This window comes from Balaenoptera acutorostrata, chromosome 4 (assembly GCF_949987535.1).
Source record: "Balaenoptera acutorostrata chromosome 4, mBalAcu1.1, whole genome shotgun sequence".
Taxonomy (NCBI): domain Eukaryota; kingdom Metazoa; phylum Chordata; class Mammalia; order Artiodactyla; family Balaenopteridae; genus Balaenoptera; species Balaenoptera acutorostrata.
In genome coordinates this window covers 116,745,268-116,762,778 of record NC_080067.1, presented here as the reverse complement: position 1 = coordinate 116,762,778, position 17,511 = coordinate 116,745,268, and the positions used below count along the sequence as shown (strand labels likewise).

At 36.3% G+C, this 17,511-nt stretch overlaps 1 long non-coding RNA gene across 3 annotated transcripts in view; it reads left to right on the top strand.

Moving 5' to 3' along the window:
• LOC103016067 (uncharacterized) overlaps positions 1-17,511 on the top strand; it is a 235,856-nt gene that overhangs the window by 17,102 nt on the left and 201,243 nt on the right. The window contains exons 1-3 of one of the 3 annotated variants that reach the window (XR_449464.2): positions 12,028-12,110; positions 13,711-13,936; positions 17,045-17,377. The exons of 1 other annotated variant lie outside the window; for it this stretch is intronic. This is a non-coding gene — a long non-coding RNA (uncharacterized LOC103016067). Of the gene's footprint in view, positions 1-12,027; positions 12,111-13,710; positions 13,937-17,044; positions 17,378-17,511 lie in introns of those variants that run through there. One more of the 3 variants, XR_009008199.1, reaches the window with a different exon arrangement.

Sequence of the window (17,511 nt, the reverse complement as noted above, 5' to 3'; positions counted from 1 at the left end):
TCCCTGGGATAAATCCCACTTGATCATGGTGTATGATCCTTTTAATGTGCTGTTAGATTCTGTTTGCTAGTATTTAGTTGAGGATTTTTGCATCTATATTCATCAGTGATATTGGTCTGTAATTTTCTTTTTTTGTAGTATCTTTGTCTGGTTTTGGTATCAGGGTGATGGTGGCCTCATAGAATGAGTTTGGGAGTGTTCCTTCCTCTGCAGTTTTTTGGGAGAGTTTGAGAAGGATGGGTGTTGCCTCTTCTCTAAATGTTTGATAGAATTCACCTGTGAAGCCATCTGGTCGTGGACTTTTGTTTGTTGGAAGATTTTTAATCCCAGTTTCAACTTCATTACTTGTGATTGGTCTGTTCATATTTTCTACTTCTTCCTGGTTCAGTCCTGGAAAGTTATACCTTTCTAAGAATTTGTCCATTTCTTCCAGGTTGTCCATTTTATTGGCATAGAGTTGCTTGTAGTAGTCTCTTAGGATGCTTTGTATTTCTGTGGTGTCTGTTGTAACTTCTCCTTTCTCATTTCTAATTTTATTGATTTGAGTCCTCTCCCTTTTTTTCTTGATGAGTCTGGCTAATGGTTTATCAATTTTGTTTATCTTCTCAAAGAACCAACTTTTAGTTTTATTGATCTTTGCTATTGTTCTCTTTGTTTCTATTTCATTTATTTCTGCTCTGATCTTTATGATTTCTTTCCTTCTGTTAACTTTGGGCTTTGTTTGTTCTTCTTTCTCTAGTTCCTTTAGGCGTAAGGTTAGATTGTTTATTTGAGATATTTCTTATTGCTTGAGGTAGGCTTGTATACCTATAAACTTCCCTCTTAGAACTGCTATTGCTGCATCCCATAAGTTTTGGATCATCGTGTTTTCATTGTCATTTGTCTCTAGGTATTGTTTGATTTCCTCTTTGATATCTTCAGTGATCTCTTGGTTATTTAGTAACGTATTGTTTAGCCTCCATGTGTTTTTGTTTTTTACGGTTTTTTCCCTGTAATTCATTTCTAATCTCATAGCGTTGTGGTCAGAAAGATGCTTGATATGATTTCAGTTTTTTTAAATTTACTGAGGCCTGATTTGTGACCCAAGATGTGATCTATCCTGGAGAATGTTCCGTGTGCACTTGAGAAGAAAGTGTAATCTGCTGGTTTTGGATGGAATGTCCTATAAGTATCAATTAAATCTATCTGGTCTATTGTGTCATTTAAAGCTTGTGTTCCCTTATTAATTTTCTGTTTGGATGATCTGTCCATTGGTGTAAGTGAGGTGTTAAAGTCCCCCACTATTACTGTGTTACTGTCGATTTCCTCTTTTATAGCTGTTAGCAGTTGCCTTATGTATTGAGGTGCTCCTATGTTGGGAGCATATATATTTATAATTGTTATATCTTCTTCTTGGATTGATCCCTTGATCATTATGTAGTGTCCTTCCTTGTCTCTTGTAACATTCTTTATTTTAAAGTCTATTTTATCTGATATGAGTATTGCTACTCCAGCTTTCTTTTGATTTCCATTTGCATGGGGTATCTTTTTACATCCCCTCACTTTCAGTCTGTATGTGTCCCTAGGTCTGAAGTGGGTCTCTTGTAGACAGCATATATATGGATCTTGTTTTTGTATCCATTCAGCAAGCCTGTGTCTTTTGGTTGGAACATTTAATCCATTCACGTTTAAGGTAATTATCGATATGTATGTTCCTATGACCATTTCCTTAATTGTTTTGGGTTTGTTTTTTGTAGATCCTTTTCTTCCCTTATGTTTCCCACTTAGAGAAGTTCCTTTAGCATTTGTTGTAGAGCTGGTTTGGTGGTGCTGAATTCTCTTAGCCTTTGCTTGTCTGTAAAGCTTTTGATTTCTCCATCGAATCTGAATGAGATCCTTGCCAGGTAGAGTAATCTTTGTTGTAGGTTCTTCCCTTTCATCACTTTAAGTATATCATGCCACTCCCTTCTGGCTTGTAGAGTTTCTGCTGAGAAATCAGCTGTTAACCTTATGGGAGTTCCCTTGTATGTTATTTTTCATTTTTCCCTTGCTGCTTTCAATAATTTTTCTTTGTCTTTAATTTTTGCCAATTTGATTACTATGTGTCTTGGCATGTTTCTCCTTGGGTTTATCCTATATGGGACTTGCTGCGCTTTCTGGACTTGGGTGGCTCTTTCCTTTCCCATGTTAGGGAAGTTTTTGACTATAATCTCTTCAGATATTTTCTCTGGTCCTTTCTCTTTCTCTTCTCCTTCTGGGACCCCTATAATGTGAATGTTGTTGTGTTTAATGTTGTCCCAGAGGTCTCTTAGGCTGTCTTCATTTCTTTTCATTCTTTTTGTTTGTTCTTTTCGGCAGCAGTGAATTGCACCTTTCTGTCTTCCAGGTCACTTATCCATTCTTCTGCCTCAGTTATTCTCCTATTGATTCCTTGTAGTGTAGCTTTCATTTCAGTTATTGTATTGTTCATCTCTGTTTGTTTGTTCTTTAATTCTTCTAGGTCTTTGTTAAGCATTCCTTGCATCTTCTCAATCTTTGCCTCCATTCTTATTCCGAGGTCCTGGATCATCTTCACTATCATTATTCTGAATTCTTTTTCTGGAAGGTTACCTATCTCCACTTCATTTAGCTGTTTTTCTGAGATTTTATCTTGTTCCTTCATCTGGTACATAGTCCTCTGCCTTTTCATCTTGTCTATGTTTCTGTGAATGTGGTTTTTCTTCCACAGGCTGCAGGATTGTAGTTCTTCTTGCTTCTGCTGTCAGCCCTCTCGTGGATAAGGCTATCGAAGAGGCTTGTTGGGAGGGACTGGTGGTGGGTAGAGCTGACTGTTGCTCTGGTGGGCAGAGCTCAGTAAAACTTTAATCCACTTGACTGTTGATGGGTGGGGCTGGGTTCCCTCCCTGTTGGTTTTTTATCCTGAAGCAACCCAACACTGGAGCCTACCTGGGCTCTTTGGTGCGGCTAATGACAGACTCTGGGAAGGCTCAGACCAAGAAGTACTTCCCAGAACTTCTGCTGTCAATGTCCTTGTCCCCACGGTGAGCCACAGGAGACCCTCCAACACTAGCAGGTAGGTCTGGTTCAGTCTCCCCTAGGGTCACTGCTCCTTCCCCTGGGTCCCGATGCGCACACTACTTTGTGTGTGCCCTGCAAGATTGGAATCTCTGTTTCCCCTAGTCCTGTCAAAGTCCTGCAATCAATTCCCACTAGGCTTCAAAGTCTGATTCTCTAGAAATTCCTCCTTCCATTGCCAGACCCCCAGGTTGGGAAGCCTGACGTGGAGCTCAGAACCTTCACTCCAGTGGGTGGACTTCTGTGATATAAGTGTTCTCTAGTCTGTGAGTCTCCCACCCAGCAGTTATGGGATTTGATTTTACTGTGATTGCACCCCTCCTACCGTATCATTGTGGCTTCTCTTTTGCCTTTGCATGTGGGGTATCTTTTTTGGTGAGTTCCAGTGTCCTCCTGTTGATGATTGTCCAGCAGCTAGTTGTGATTCTGGTGTTCTCGCAAGAGGGAGTGAGGGCACGTCCTTCTACTCTGCCATCTTGGTTCCTCTTTGAAAGACATTCTTAAAAGAATGAAATGACAAGACACAGGCTGGGAGAAAATATTTGCAAAGCATTTATCTGCTAAAGGACTTCATTCAGAATATATAAAGAACTTTCAAAACTCAATTATAAGATAGTTTGACTTCAGAGCCCACTCTCTGCTCTCCTGGACAGTACAAAGTGTGTTTTGGAGTCATCAAGTACACCAACTAAGCTGCAGTGATAAGTTTATATAGGGAAACTAGGCTGCAACATCTAATTAAAGCATAAGGCATGCTGGAACCAGGAAGTAACACTGAAAATGGTGGAGAAAAGTGATCCAGGATCAGATGGGACAAGGGAAATTGATCTAGTTAGATTGTGCAAATAGCTTGACCAGTCTAGCAAGGCTGTTCAAGGTACAGGGTCTACAGGTTGCAGCACATATTTTAGTCCTGGTGTGTGTGAGGAATGGTGCCATTCAGTGGACAGTGAGAGACTTCACATAGAGAGTGTCAATAAAGGGTCAATCAGAGATACATCATGGCTGTGGGGATCTGTGTATTCATCATGCAACCCCAGGCTGTGGAAGTTACAGTATGTAGCTCTACTGGAGTAAAAAGGTTTTTGCTGAGAGAATTTCCTTTAAGGGTCTTATTCCTAAAGGAGACTAAAGTACTATATGCAGATTTGGGCTCAGGTTTGAAGACTTGAGACAAACCCTCCCTTAGAGGGCAAGTGCAGAAGAGCCAAAAACGGAGACAGAGGAGACAGAAGTGTTGAAAAAGGCAGAAGAAAAAGAAGAATATTTACAGATATCAAGGGAAGAGAATGCTTCAAAACAGGCTTCATTAAAAGTTAAAGAGCGGTCAAGAAGTGTCATTAGGAATTGATGATTAGACGATTATTTACGACTGTAAGAATGCAATACTGGTAGTGTGGTGGGATAGGAATTGGCTGTCATAGAGACAAACCAGACAAAGTGATAGCAATGCAGCACTAGTTGTTTAGTGTTTATGAGAACCAGAGCTCCAGAAGCAGATCTTCCAGGTCTGAATACTGATTTCATCCTTTAAAAACAGTGCAACTGGGCTTCCCTGGTGGCACAGTGGTTGAGAATCTGCCTGCCAATGAAGGGGACACGGGTTCGAGCCCTGGTCTGGGAAGATCCCACATGCCGCAGGGCAACTTGGCCTGTGAGCCACAACTACTGAGCCTGAGCATCTGGAGCCTGTGCTCCTCAACAAGAGAGGCCGCGACAGTGAGAGGCCCGTGCACCACGATGAAGAGTGGTCCCCGCTCGCTGCAACTAGAGAAAGCCCTCTCACAGAAACGAAGACCCAACACAGCCAAAAATAAATAAATAAAGATAAATAAATTAAAAACAAACAAGCAAACAAAAAAAGCACTGCAACTTTGGGCAAATTGTTTAATCTCCTTCTGACTCAATCAAATAAGGATAATATAATAATAAGTACACCATAAGTTGTTATAAAGACAAAATAAAAACCTTGTCACATAGTAAGTGTTCAAAAATATTAGGTATTATTAAGATCATGCATTCATTTCAGAAGTTTGGCTATGAAAGAAGAAAACTAGCCATATCCCTCCTTTTTCTTTTCACACCAGTTATGGATTAAGGCCCTACATTACTGTAATAATACAGTCAGAAATTATTTTTTTATTGAAATCAGAAGTGGATTTTTTATTGAGATTTAAACTCCATCTGCTTTCTTTTCTTTCTGTCCCTGATTCCTAAATCAACAGAGATTTCTCAGTAGCCCCCTTTTGCAGGATTCCTAGGTGCTTCTCCCAGTTGCTATTCCGGGTGTGCCCAACCCTATACCATTTCTTCTGCCACATGGATGCCACCTATTCTCTTAATTGCTGACCACTAAGATAAGGGCATGCAAATGAAGGGTTTGAGAAGGCTATATTAATAAGAACATAATTTTGAATATATTCTTATGAATATATATTATAATAAGCATTATCCACAGAAGAATATGTTTATTATAATACTTATTAAAAATATAGTCATAAGAAGAATATATCCACAAAAAATTATGTACATTCTTGTGATTATACTATCTTATTCCCTTCAATCTTCTTTACTTTCACCTTGGTCTTCCACTCTAGCAACAGAGAGTAGGGAAGACACAAAAATAAACATTCCCACAAATATTTATGTAATCACAATAAAATCTGGTCAACTAAAGCTCTTCAAACAAGCAAACCTGGTAAATTAATCAGTTAGTAAATTGGATTCTGGCCAATTGTGTTCTCTGCCTGCCCTTGGGTTCATTGAGATTCCTTTGTATCCTTGTAAGAAATTTCCTCTTTTTTTATTTAAACTAGTTTAAGGTTAGTTTTTATTACTTGCTTTCAAAAAAACCCTTGACTGTCACACACTCTCACATATGGCTGTTTTCCATATGCATGTAAACATGTTTCATATCTTCCCTTTAACTGTCAAACTTCTCAAATGAGTTTATATTCTATAATCCCATTACCTCCCTTCTCAGTTATTCCTGGTGCTTTCTACCTGTACTACACTGTCAAAACTAGTCTTTCCATGGCTGCCAGTGAGTACCATGTCAATAACTCCAGTAGAACAATTCTAGTTTTTATGTAGCTTGATTTTTCAGTAGCATTTGACATTGTTGATTTTCACTCTGGAAATGCTTTCTTTGGTTTCTTTAACAATTTTTCTTTCTTTTTTTTAGATTTTCCTTCTACTGATTGTCTGTACCTTTTTGATCTCCTCTGTCACCTCTCTCTTTATTACTTGACCGTTAATGTCAGAGTTCCTCTGGAATTTTCCCCATTTTTGTTGTTTTCCCCCTCTTTTTGTTTGGTCTGTTGTTTTCAGAAATGGTATCATTACCTACCCAGTTGCTCAAGAGGGAAAACTGGCGTTCATGCAGTCATCCTTGATGGCTTCTTTTTCTTCATTGAGCACATAAATCTTAAAGAATCAACCTCCAAATTGCTCTCAGATTTATCCACTTTTCCCCTGCTTTCCTGTGGGTGCCAACCACCCTTCTCTATTCCCAGCATGGTGGTCCCAACTGGTCTACTCCAATGACTTTCTCAGTGGTCTCTTGCATTCAGTCAATCCCTTCTTTAATCTATTCTTTACTCTCAGCTAGAATATTAAAAAAGTAAAAGCATAAAATGGGTTAAGTCTTGCTTAAGACCATTTAATATATTTCAATGTCTTTTACAATAAAATCCAAGCTACTTAAATGGCTTACAGGGCCTTCCACAATGTAGGTGGTGCTCACCTATCATCTCAATCTTGTCTCTTACATACCTTCTTATATTTCTTTCACAGTTAGTTTCTTTTAGCTTTAGTGAGGTACTGTTAACACTCTGGCCTCTGGGCCCTCAAAAAGACTGACTTTTCCCTGAGCCTGGAAGTCTTGCCCCATTCCCTACTTTCACCAAGTTACTATGCACCCATCTTTGAGGTCTCAAATAAGATGTCATCTCCTTGACCCAACCCTAGGTTGTCAAACACTAGATTGGATCCCATAACATCCTGCATATCTCTTTTATAATGCCTACTACACATAAAATTACTTATTTAATGCCTATACTCTCTGCTGTATTATAAACTCCATGAGAGCAAAACCTAAATCTATTTTATTGCTATCTCCCTAACACCAAGCCCAGGCCAGGCTGATAACAGATGCTAAAAAAGATTAGATGAATGAGTAAATGAATGGCTTTTTTTCTAGAATCTACTGTGTGACTATTATAAAGTTTTCTTTGAGATGAAGCAAATGCTTTCCCTAAATCTAGGCTGGTCCTTGGCATTAATGACTTTAAGTTCTAACTATACACTGTGGATAGATGGAAGGTCCACCTTCCCCAAAATATCTTACCTGGTAACCTCTCATAATTTTTCTCCTTTGTTATTTGTTCTAAAACTGCCCTGCCTCTACCTAACTCACTTAAAGTCCCTAATTATAGGATAAAAAAAATATTAATTGCTTTCCTAAAGGTCAGTGTTAAATGCATATCATTTTTTTTCTGGGGGCAGAGTCTCACTTCCCTCTCTTTGTCCAATTGGAAGGATAATATGATCATATTTGCTTATTGCTAAAATGCTATCCCTAAGAATGTAAGAGAAAGAACACACAGCTTTTAGTAGGAGCTGTGGGCTTTACCCAGAATAATAGGGCACCCTCTGACCTTTATGTTTTGGAATACTAAGTAAGAAAATTAGCCATCAGGAACAAGGGTGACACTGAAGACTAACTTTTCCTCCCTCACAATTTTGTAGATCTTAGCCCAAATGCTTTTAAAATTGATATGTATTATTTTTCTTATTTAAACCTTTAAATATTTAATTTTAAAATATTTCAAAATCATCAAGAATTACAGAAACTAACATAACGAATGGCATACTACTCCATAAAATTGATGTGTATTTTTGAATAATTCTTTTAATCTGGGATAACAAAGTGGTTCCCAAGTAGTGGACTCATGTGCCAGCTCTCTCTGATATCTGTGTCACTGGCCAACTGAAGGCAGAATAAATGAAATTAACTCTGCAGGAGTAAATGGTGCCAAGATCCATGACATACATTGGAGAGAACCCAAGCACAGGCCTTAAACTGCATCCTAAAATCAAGGCCAAATCAGCAAAATTACTTGCACATAAATTTGATTTGAAAAAAGAAGAGTGAAAGAAGGCAGATAAGTAAAATATCAATGTAATATGCTTGGTAGTTGACACTAGAAGTACAAGAGGAAAAAGCACATCAACATACATACGTTTACTACATTTCATCAATCTGTGGTGCCCTCCTTCTCCATATCTTTCATCTATGAAATGGAGGTTCATCTCACAAGTGATGATGTGTCAAATTTAAATGGAAATATGTTCTCTTTCCTAGTGATGCATGTGATGCATATAATGATGTGCCTTATAATCAATGGCTGATTGACTGATTAAAATACAGTCGATTGGAATAGATAATGAAATACAGTTACAATCGGCCTTCCCTATTCGCTTGCTCCGCATCCACAGACTCAACCAACCCCCCATTGATTTTCGATTTTCGATTTTTGATCTGCAGATGCAGAACCCACAATATAGGGGGCCAACTGTAGTACACCATTTTATATAAGGGACTTGAGAATCCGTGGACTTTGCTATCAAGGGTGAGGAGGTAGTTGTCCTGGAACCAACCCCTTCGTGGATACGGGAAGGGGAGCACTGTATTTGCTTTTAAATATGTACTGGTAGTATATGTTCATTGCCACATTTTCAATTCATGTCACAATTGACCATTCATTTTTACGTTTGGCAGAATTTCTGCATACTTTATAGCCTAAGAAAGAGAATGAGAAATGTAAGTAATAGATATATTTGATGGAGAGATATAATGTGTCAAAACCTCCACAGCTAGCAACAACCCAGAAAAGGCCAATAAACTCTGTAGCAACCATTACGATTGAATGGATCAATAAAGACCCTGTATTCTCGAGAAGGAAGTCTTTAGAGACATAGATATAGAAAGAAAGAGGGTGGAGGTGGAGAGAGACAGAGAAGCACACAATATGCAGATATGTAAAAGCACCAATATAATTTTCTTCTATTTAAAGATGTCAGGAATATCTCTAAAGTTAGGCAGCAGGACTTCAAGGTTTTTTGTGTTTTTTTCTTACTTAGAACTTTCTTTTTTAATGTGTACATTGAGTGATAACATAATTAGTTGATTTGGAAAATGCCAAATGAAAATGAAAAATCTAACACATGCTGCATATGAATGTCTTCTCAGGAAATTCTTGTAGATACTTTTTTCTGTCAAGCAGTGTATGTCAGAGAATTGTACCTAAAGAAAGAAGACTATCAAACAGTGGCACCAGAAATAATCAAAATATGCTCAGTGGTACTCAAGAATTGCAGAGGAAGAAAGAAGAGTTTTATGTTAAAATTTTTTTAAAAGAAAAAAATAATCCCTTAGAGCACACACACACACAAACAAGAACTAATCACAAAGACACCTGTATATTGCCTTCCCACAAATGTTCCTTACAAGGTAATACATTATTTTACAAGTCACCATCAATCAAAAGTCACTTTCAGTAAGGTATGGTGGTGACTGACAAAGGCTTATTTGTATATTTTTTTCCTGAAAAAATAGCAAGATTTTTAAAATATTTGTTCTTGCATGTTTCAGAAAGCTCCAGAGTAAGTCAGAAGAATTGAGAGAGGTAGAAAACAGCTTGTTCTTCTTCCCAACCACATCAGATTAAGCATTGAGCATAAGCTTTCAAAAGAGACTCTATGTTAGGGCTGCAGGACATCAAGAAGAAAGTGATGGTGTACACTGTCCATTATCTGTAATGTTCCATAATTGGTTCCAAAGCATGATACTCTCAAGGTGTTTTCCTCTGCCTCATGGTGGATTTGTCTGGTGATTGATTGCTTTGCTGATCATGATTCTTGGACCTTGGATCTGCTGCTTGCCTGCAGTTTATTTGCCTTTTTCTAACTCTTTTCCAGAAGAGTAGGATCACCCTGCAGGGATACCACTTCATGACTGGGATAGCAGTATTCAATTTTTGTATATAGTTTTAACCCTAACTTTTCTGGTTGGCAGAGTGAGTTGCTCCTCACAGATGCAACTCCCAGAATGTTTTAATGAGAAATGAGAGGAGAGAGAATTTATTCTCATTGACTTCTTTACTCCTAAGTAGCCTTTCCTGAACATGGAGCCTTAAATTTTATTTGTTGCCTCAACTGATGTATTTTAGCCAGTGAAGCAAAGTTTAGCAATTTTCTTTGTAATTAGTACTAGCCAACCCATACAAGGGTGTTAGCTTAATTTTTTGTTTTTTTAAATCAAAGTGCTCTTCATCCATAACAACTTGGTGTACATATATATTCTCTTTTTCTCATCTCCATCAATGAAATAATAACAAAAAAGAAGTTTTTAAATCCCTTGGACAAATGGAAATTTTAAATTTCAAATCTGTTAGCATCAACAAAGATGTTAAATATTGTCATTAAATTTTGTAGCTTGATATTTTTATTCTAGCAAAAACTTAGTAGGAATGTTAAACAAAAAATGATTTAATGTGTGGCTAATTTTTATTAGAAATAAGCAAGGTGATACATACTTTCACCTTTTTTTAAAAAATAAGTTTTTTAAAAAATAAATTTATTTATTTATTTTTGGCTGTGTTGGGTCTTTGTTTCTGCGTGCGGACTTTCTCTAGTTGCAGTGATCAGGGGCTACTCTTTGTTGTGGTGCGCAGGCTTCTCATTGTGGTGGCTTCTCTTGTTGCAGAGCATGGGCTCTAGGCGTGCGGGCTTCAGTAGTTGCAGCATGCGGGCTCAGTAGTTGTGGCTCACGGGCTCCAGAGCGCAGGCTCAGTAGTTGTGGCACACAGGCTTAGTTGCTCTGCCGCATGTGGGATCTTCCCAGATCAGGGATAGAACCCATGTCCCCTGCATTGGCAGGAGGATTCTTAACCACTGCGCCACCAGTGAAATCCCTGAAAAATTCATTTTAATGGCAATTATTAGTCAAGATTCTTACCTACTTCAGAAAAATTTCTTGTGACATCTCTTTCAATTTGCTAGGCTAACATAATAGGGCTAAGTTTACCTTCAGTCAGCTTTTGGATCTTTTACTTGGCCATCCTGGAACCCAAACTAGTTTTTAAGTATAGCACCACCTCCACATTAGTCTCCTGGATTTGCATGAATTAATGTGTCATTGCACCTATTTCTCAAGCTGTATGTTTTCCATTTTTGAAAAGTAATGTTCTTGGCCAGCACTGTATGATATAGACGAATGATAGGACTCTCCATCCTCTGACTGCTGTATATGTAACATAGCTCTTAATCGGCAAAGTCTGCTTTTGACAATTGAAAACATAAGCATAACAGAGAGGATAATGATACACACAAATCAGTTAAACTGATTTGAGCCTGCAATGTTGGTGCATCATTTAGTTTTGCAGATGGGTATCCTTAATCAGACAGTATAGGAGATACCTTCGGTCCCAGAGAACTTTTACTTAAATCACTGAACCTCAAATACACTTTAACTTTACATTCATTTTAATAGTCAGAGGTGATGCATGGATTTAAAGAGTACTAACATTCAGTTGTAATTTTCTCAGTAATTTTAAAGTGCTTTGTGGTTTTTGCTTTTGAGCAGAGGAAAGAAATATATCAGAGCTGTCACAAATCTTTCATACCCTGATATCCTACTCCCCCTTCAATCCACAGATCTTTTATTAAATTCCACCATGCCTCTGCAGGAAATGTGAATAGTCATTGAAACTCGTTCTAAGCCAGGATTTGAAAGCTGATACACTGAAAAATGTACTCAGTGTATGTTAAATGAACACCAAACTCCCTGACAATGAGACGACTAATATAAGACTACGACACAGTTAAATTTAGAAATAGGATTAAAAATAGTCCCGGGGTTTTCATTTCAAGGTCATTCACAGACACAGTTCTCATAGTCCTGTGGAATTCCATACAGGTTAGATTCCATTTCACATGTGGAGTAGTCTTTTGTCTTTTCAGCCTATTATGACTTTTGAAGAAATACAAGAAAGGTAACTAATATATGTTAAGTATCCACTATATTACTGAGATTATGCACAATGCTTTCCTTTATATCTGATAATAATGATGATGGTGATGATGATGATATTACCTGATGTTTTTTGGACCTAAGTGTGCTAAGTATTGATAATTTCCATTCTTACTCATACTTTTTCCCATCAAAAGATTGTGAATTTTGCAAATGAAGAAATTGGTGTTTACAGAGGTTCCATAATTTGTTGAAAGTGGCTGCCACTTTTACTAAATGTAAAGTAAGATTTGGAACTCAAGTTTCTTTGTCTTCAAAGCCCATATTCTAAAAAAAATGTGAATGCAAAAGTTTGGGATTCAGAATGTCTTGATGGTTTTCATTCATGAATTGCTGATAATAATAATAATACCTACACCAGAGGATTGTTGTGAGAATACAATTAGTGAATACATATAAAATTTTCATAATAATTGTGCATGGCACATGGTAAATATTTAAGAAACATTAGCTGTTAATACTTCTGTTTAATAATAAAAATAATTATTAGGTTGTTATATTCCAAAAGACAGCAATCTTTTCTTCATATATCTTATTTTATTATTGCAATACAATACAAAACACTAAAAAAATCTATCTATAAACATTCTCCTTTAATTCTATCTTCCCAATACATTAAAATGGCAAAGTTTGAAATATTTATGCAAAGTATTATTTAATTAAATATTTCTGGGATCTATGACCTATTTTGTAAAATCAGCATGTCAAAGATAAGGATATTTCAAAGTCAACATTTACTAAAAGCTTTAATATTTGATCCTCAACCACTGTTTCATTTTCAAAATGTTCATCCTAGAGAAAATGGGAAATTAAATATAAAGCATTGTGTGAAACTAACTTTGTTTTTGGTCGTTCCCACCACACAGATAATGTTCCAAGGTTCAGACACTGCTGTATTTTTGAAACAGCCCTAAAATCCTTTTCTTTCTTATCCTTAATGGACTGGGAAAATTTTTCCTGCATTTGAGACTTCAGTTTGTTTCTCAGTTTATTTAGTAATACATTATCTAGTGACAGCCAGTCAATAAGCATTCTGGCAGGACATCTGTCCTTAAAATGGCTAAGTTTTCAGCAGGGCCTTGATGAAACAACTTTTAAGGCTGAGATCATTCTCAGTTTAAGACAGTGATAACAGCATGTACAGTTATTCCCTTCTCCAGAAATTTGTTTCCCAGTGAGACAGCTTGCCAAGAGCTCTCCACTCTTGCTGAAGTGTTTTTTGTAACTGACATCACTCAACAAAATAGCAGTTTTACCCAAGCTTACAATTAGTAGAAGGCTTTTGAAGTACACTGAAACGATAGCAAGGAATCCCAGCAGAAGCTGGCTCTTAAGAAGCCTTCTTTCACTCTTCTAGGCCAACAAAAATGGCCCTTTAATATTACTTTTTAGTCATGGTTGTGTTTCAAATGAATTATTCAATCAATAATAGTTGCCTTTAAAACAGGTTGGTGCTGTATGTACAGTGTGGAAATCATTAGTGCAGTTCACCAACTGTTTCTGATCTTTGGCTACCTGGTAGGATTTTCTTTTCTGATTTCCTCTTTACTTGGCTTCCTCAGGTGAGTCCATGTGACTAGTTCTGGCCAAAGGAGTCATGAACAGAAGCAACATGGGTCACTTCTGGGCCAAAACGTTTAACTGACAGAGTGAGACCTTCATGAACTGTCTTTCCTGCTGTCACAGTGATTGGAAGCATTCCAGATAGTGGTTGCAACATCCATCAGTCTGGTCTCTGAAAGACAATGAAGAGCGATACCCTCAAATGATCTGCACCAGATGTACAGAGTGAGCAAAACAATAAACATTTGTTGTGTTAGCCACTGAGACATTTAGGGTTGTTTGTTACCACAGCATAACCAAGCCTATCCTGAGGGATTCATGCAATAAGAATTACAAACAAAAATTTGTGGCCATTCAAAGAGCAAACTGGAAGAGGCAAGCTGGCATTTTTAGCAAGTTACTTTTACAGTCTTTAATGACATACTTATACTTGTTGCAACAGGCAGGCAAATTTGTTTCATGGGAAGTTAGATCCTAAAACTGGAGCTGTGATTTCTGAAGTCAATACCGAATACCTAAGTAGTCATCATGAAGCAAATACTCACTATGAATTTTTGCAATATCTTAAATTTTATTTTAAATATACATGTGATTATAACATGTATATGTATATATATATATATATATATATATATATATCTGCTTAGAGTGAAGAACTAGAGTAACTGTCTCATAAATCAGTTATTACTTATGTTCATTTAAAATATTATTACTTTAGATCATTTTTCATGATAGGCTACATTGTGAAAATGTATTATATTCTCAAAGTGGAAAAATGAAACATAATAATTAGAGACAAATTTCTCATCTCTGCAGTATTCTATTGCACAGGGGCACCAAACTTTGGTTGCTCTCCTTGCTTTGATCAGAAGTACTTTTCTCAAACTTCTTTATTTCCTGTAATAAGCCAATTGTATAGCATCATTCATCACATATCTAAATCTTGCATGAATTATTTTGTATTTTTACTGTACGCTACCTCCTAAGGGTGACAAATTGCCTATGTTTAGAGCTCACTACGAAAATCAGTGCTTAAAAAAGTTTCTTAAATTTCCTTTTCTAAATGTCTTACAACATTAAAGTTAGTGGAAACATCACAGTTCAGCCTATTAAAATTCCCCTGTTTTAATGTGTTTCAATCTTATTTTCTCTTTTTTTCAGTTTTCCCAGGTGTAACCGCACCAGTAATTTTAGTCCATTCTATTATGGTATCACTTTTAATCCCCCATTATTTTCAGTATCCATCTTAGGTACTTCTCCAACATTGTGCTGTCACACATTCAAAACGTAAACAATGACCACGTTCCAGAAACTGCAACTTACAATGATGCATGATTATGTTACACTGAGAATAAAGACCTAGATTGTTAATTCTAAAAGAACTCATATTTGTTAATCTTACAGTTTTATAAGGCCTATTGATTTAAGCAGTATTTTCATAATAACCTAAACTTAACTTTCCCTCAGAAAATATTTTAAAAGTTTTTAATTGTTCTTTTTCATCCATACAATAACATGCTATTTTAGTCTGCAAAATGGTGTAAAATCAAATTTCCTGTATTAATGGATTTCAGAATTTACTAAAGCTCATAGCAAGGTACACACTATGAAACAAACCATCTTTTGTTAAGAAATGAAATCACTCCATCTTGGATGACTCAAAATAAGACGTGTGAAATTAATTTATTGAACAAGTAAAATTTGAAGTAAGGTACTGAAATTTAGTTCTTTCATGGAAGGGTAGACAGTGATTTCTTTCAGAATATGTGTCTGACTTTGATTAAAATTCTTCTATTATGCTGCACAGATGAAAGAACAAACGATATTTGTTTTAAATGATAGCACTGGATTCTGAAACTGAGCCCAGAAGATTAGATGCAGATTTTAAAGGATAGTACACATCTGTGCACTATTGCAGGTTCTTAAAACTCCACACCACAAGGTCAGATGAAAATACCAATGACCATTTGCTGTTCATTCTTGTGTGACAAAACAGATTGGCAATAGCTAATATTTCTACAGTTTGTCCCTAGGCAAATTTAAAAGCATATGTTAACTTCAATACAAAAGCTATGTTGAAACATTGACTCATTTCTACTTTTGCCTGTTCATTAAAACACACACACACACACACACACACACACACACACACACACATCTACCCACCTTTATTATTTTTGAGTATACTTAAATAATCGGTGTGTATAAGAAATGGTACCTAATGTATACTCAGTTAGGATTTTGGAAAGTTGAAGCAACATAGTCCTAAATTACATACAACAAAAACTTTGTCATATGTTTTGAGTGGGATGAATTATCTTTTGTTTATATAGTATATGCCAAAAATAACAAAAAGAAGCAATTCAGGAAAGTCCAAGGTAATCAGCCATATGTGACAACATTATCATGGATAATCTACAAATTAGAAAATTTATGTACAAGTAGTCGTAAGTATAACTTTAATCCACCTATTTTGAAATAATTTGGAGGCATCTTATAATAAAAGCACAGGTACATGAAGTATAAAACCATTAGTCCAAAATTAAAATATAAAATTCAAATTATAAAGATGAGGATGGGGTAATTAAACAGAAGAAAACCTCTGTTAACTAACCTCCACTTAATTCCTTACCCAAATAAAAAGCCTTGGATATCAATGAAAAGATTAACAAACAAATTAATATTTATGTGTTTTTGTTTAAAGAATATGTTTATGTGTATGTAATTTTTAATAATTTCCATATTTTTCAGAAATTTTAGATAAACAACCAATTAGATCCCAACTGTATAAGGATAACAAGGTAGCTAGTGCATTAAGAAACAATGATAGAGGAAAATAGTAGCAGCTGGGCATAAATCTTAGTTCCAAGCAGAAGTGGATTTGCCATGTAGCTAATAAAGGTTAAACTTCAAGTCTCTGAACTTACATGAGCCCCTTCCATAGACCTGCACTTAATTTTGTGTTCATGATTTTGAATTCTCTTTTCTTAGGGCTACCAAAATTATATAGACCTGTGGTCCCATAAAGCTTGGTTCCTGGCTCCAAGTTTCTTGTCAGTTAAGGAAAAATGTAGTTGATCATACAATGCTCAGTGTTTAATAATAGGAAATTTGCCAGTTCATCAGGAATAATAGACATTTTTTTCCAGTTGATATGCTCATAGAGAAATTTACTGTTAAATGTATTGACAAAATAAGTCCCTTGGCAATGATGTTACAATATGGCAATATATCACAGAAAAATGAAGTGTTATTCTACCTACAGTGTTCCTTTATATAAGCAGCAAAGACATGCTATTAAAGCATATTTCACACACTGTTTTCTTTTTCCAGGATGGCACAAAGGGGCCCTGGAGTCAAGTTTGCTGGGAAAGTTTGTTATGGGATGGAGGGTGGAGAAGAATAATAGCAGCCTCAAGGGGAGGAGAGAGAGAATAGAATAGAAAGAAGATGAACTAAAAGAACAAGCACATCATGTACAGAAAGGATATTATCCAGCTACAGTAGAGTAGAACGATGAACCGTCTTGTGGAACCGCAAAATTCAGCGACTTGTGTAGAACTTTCCATTGCTACCATGCATAAAATGAAAGCAATAAAATTAAAGCATTATCAGTAATGAAGAAACTGGATTTTCAATGCCACTTACTGACAAGATGATATAAAGGTAATTGGTCATGAGAATGTTTAGCATTAGTAATGGATTATCTATTTTAAAAATTGCTTTGCCATAATTAAATTACAAAAGTCACTGTTTCATTGCAGTGCATTCCAATATACCATATTAAAGAAAACAATAAC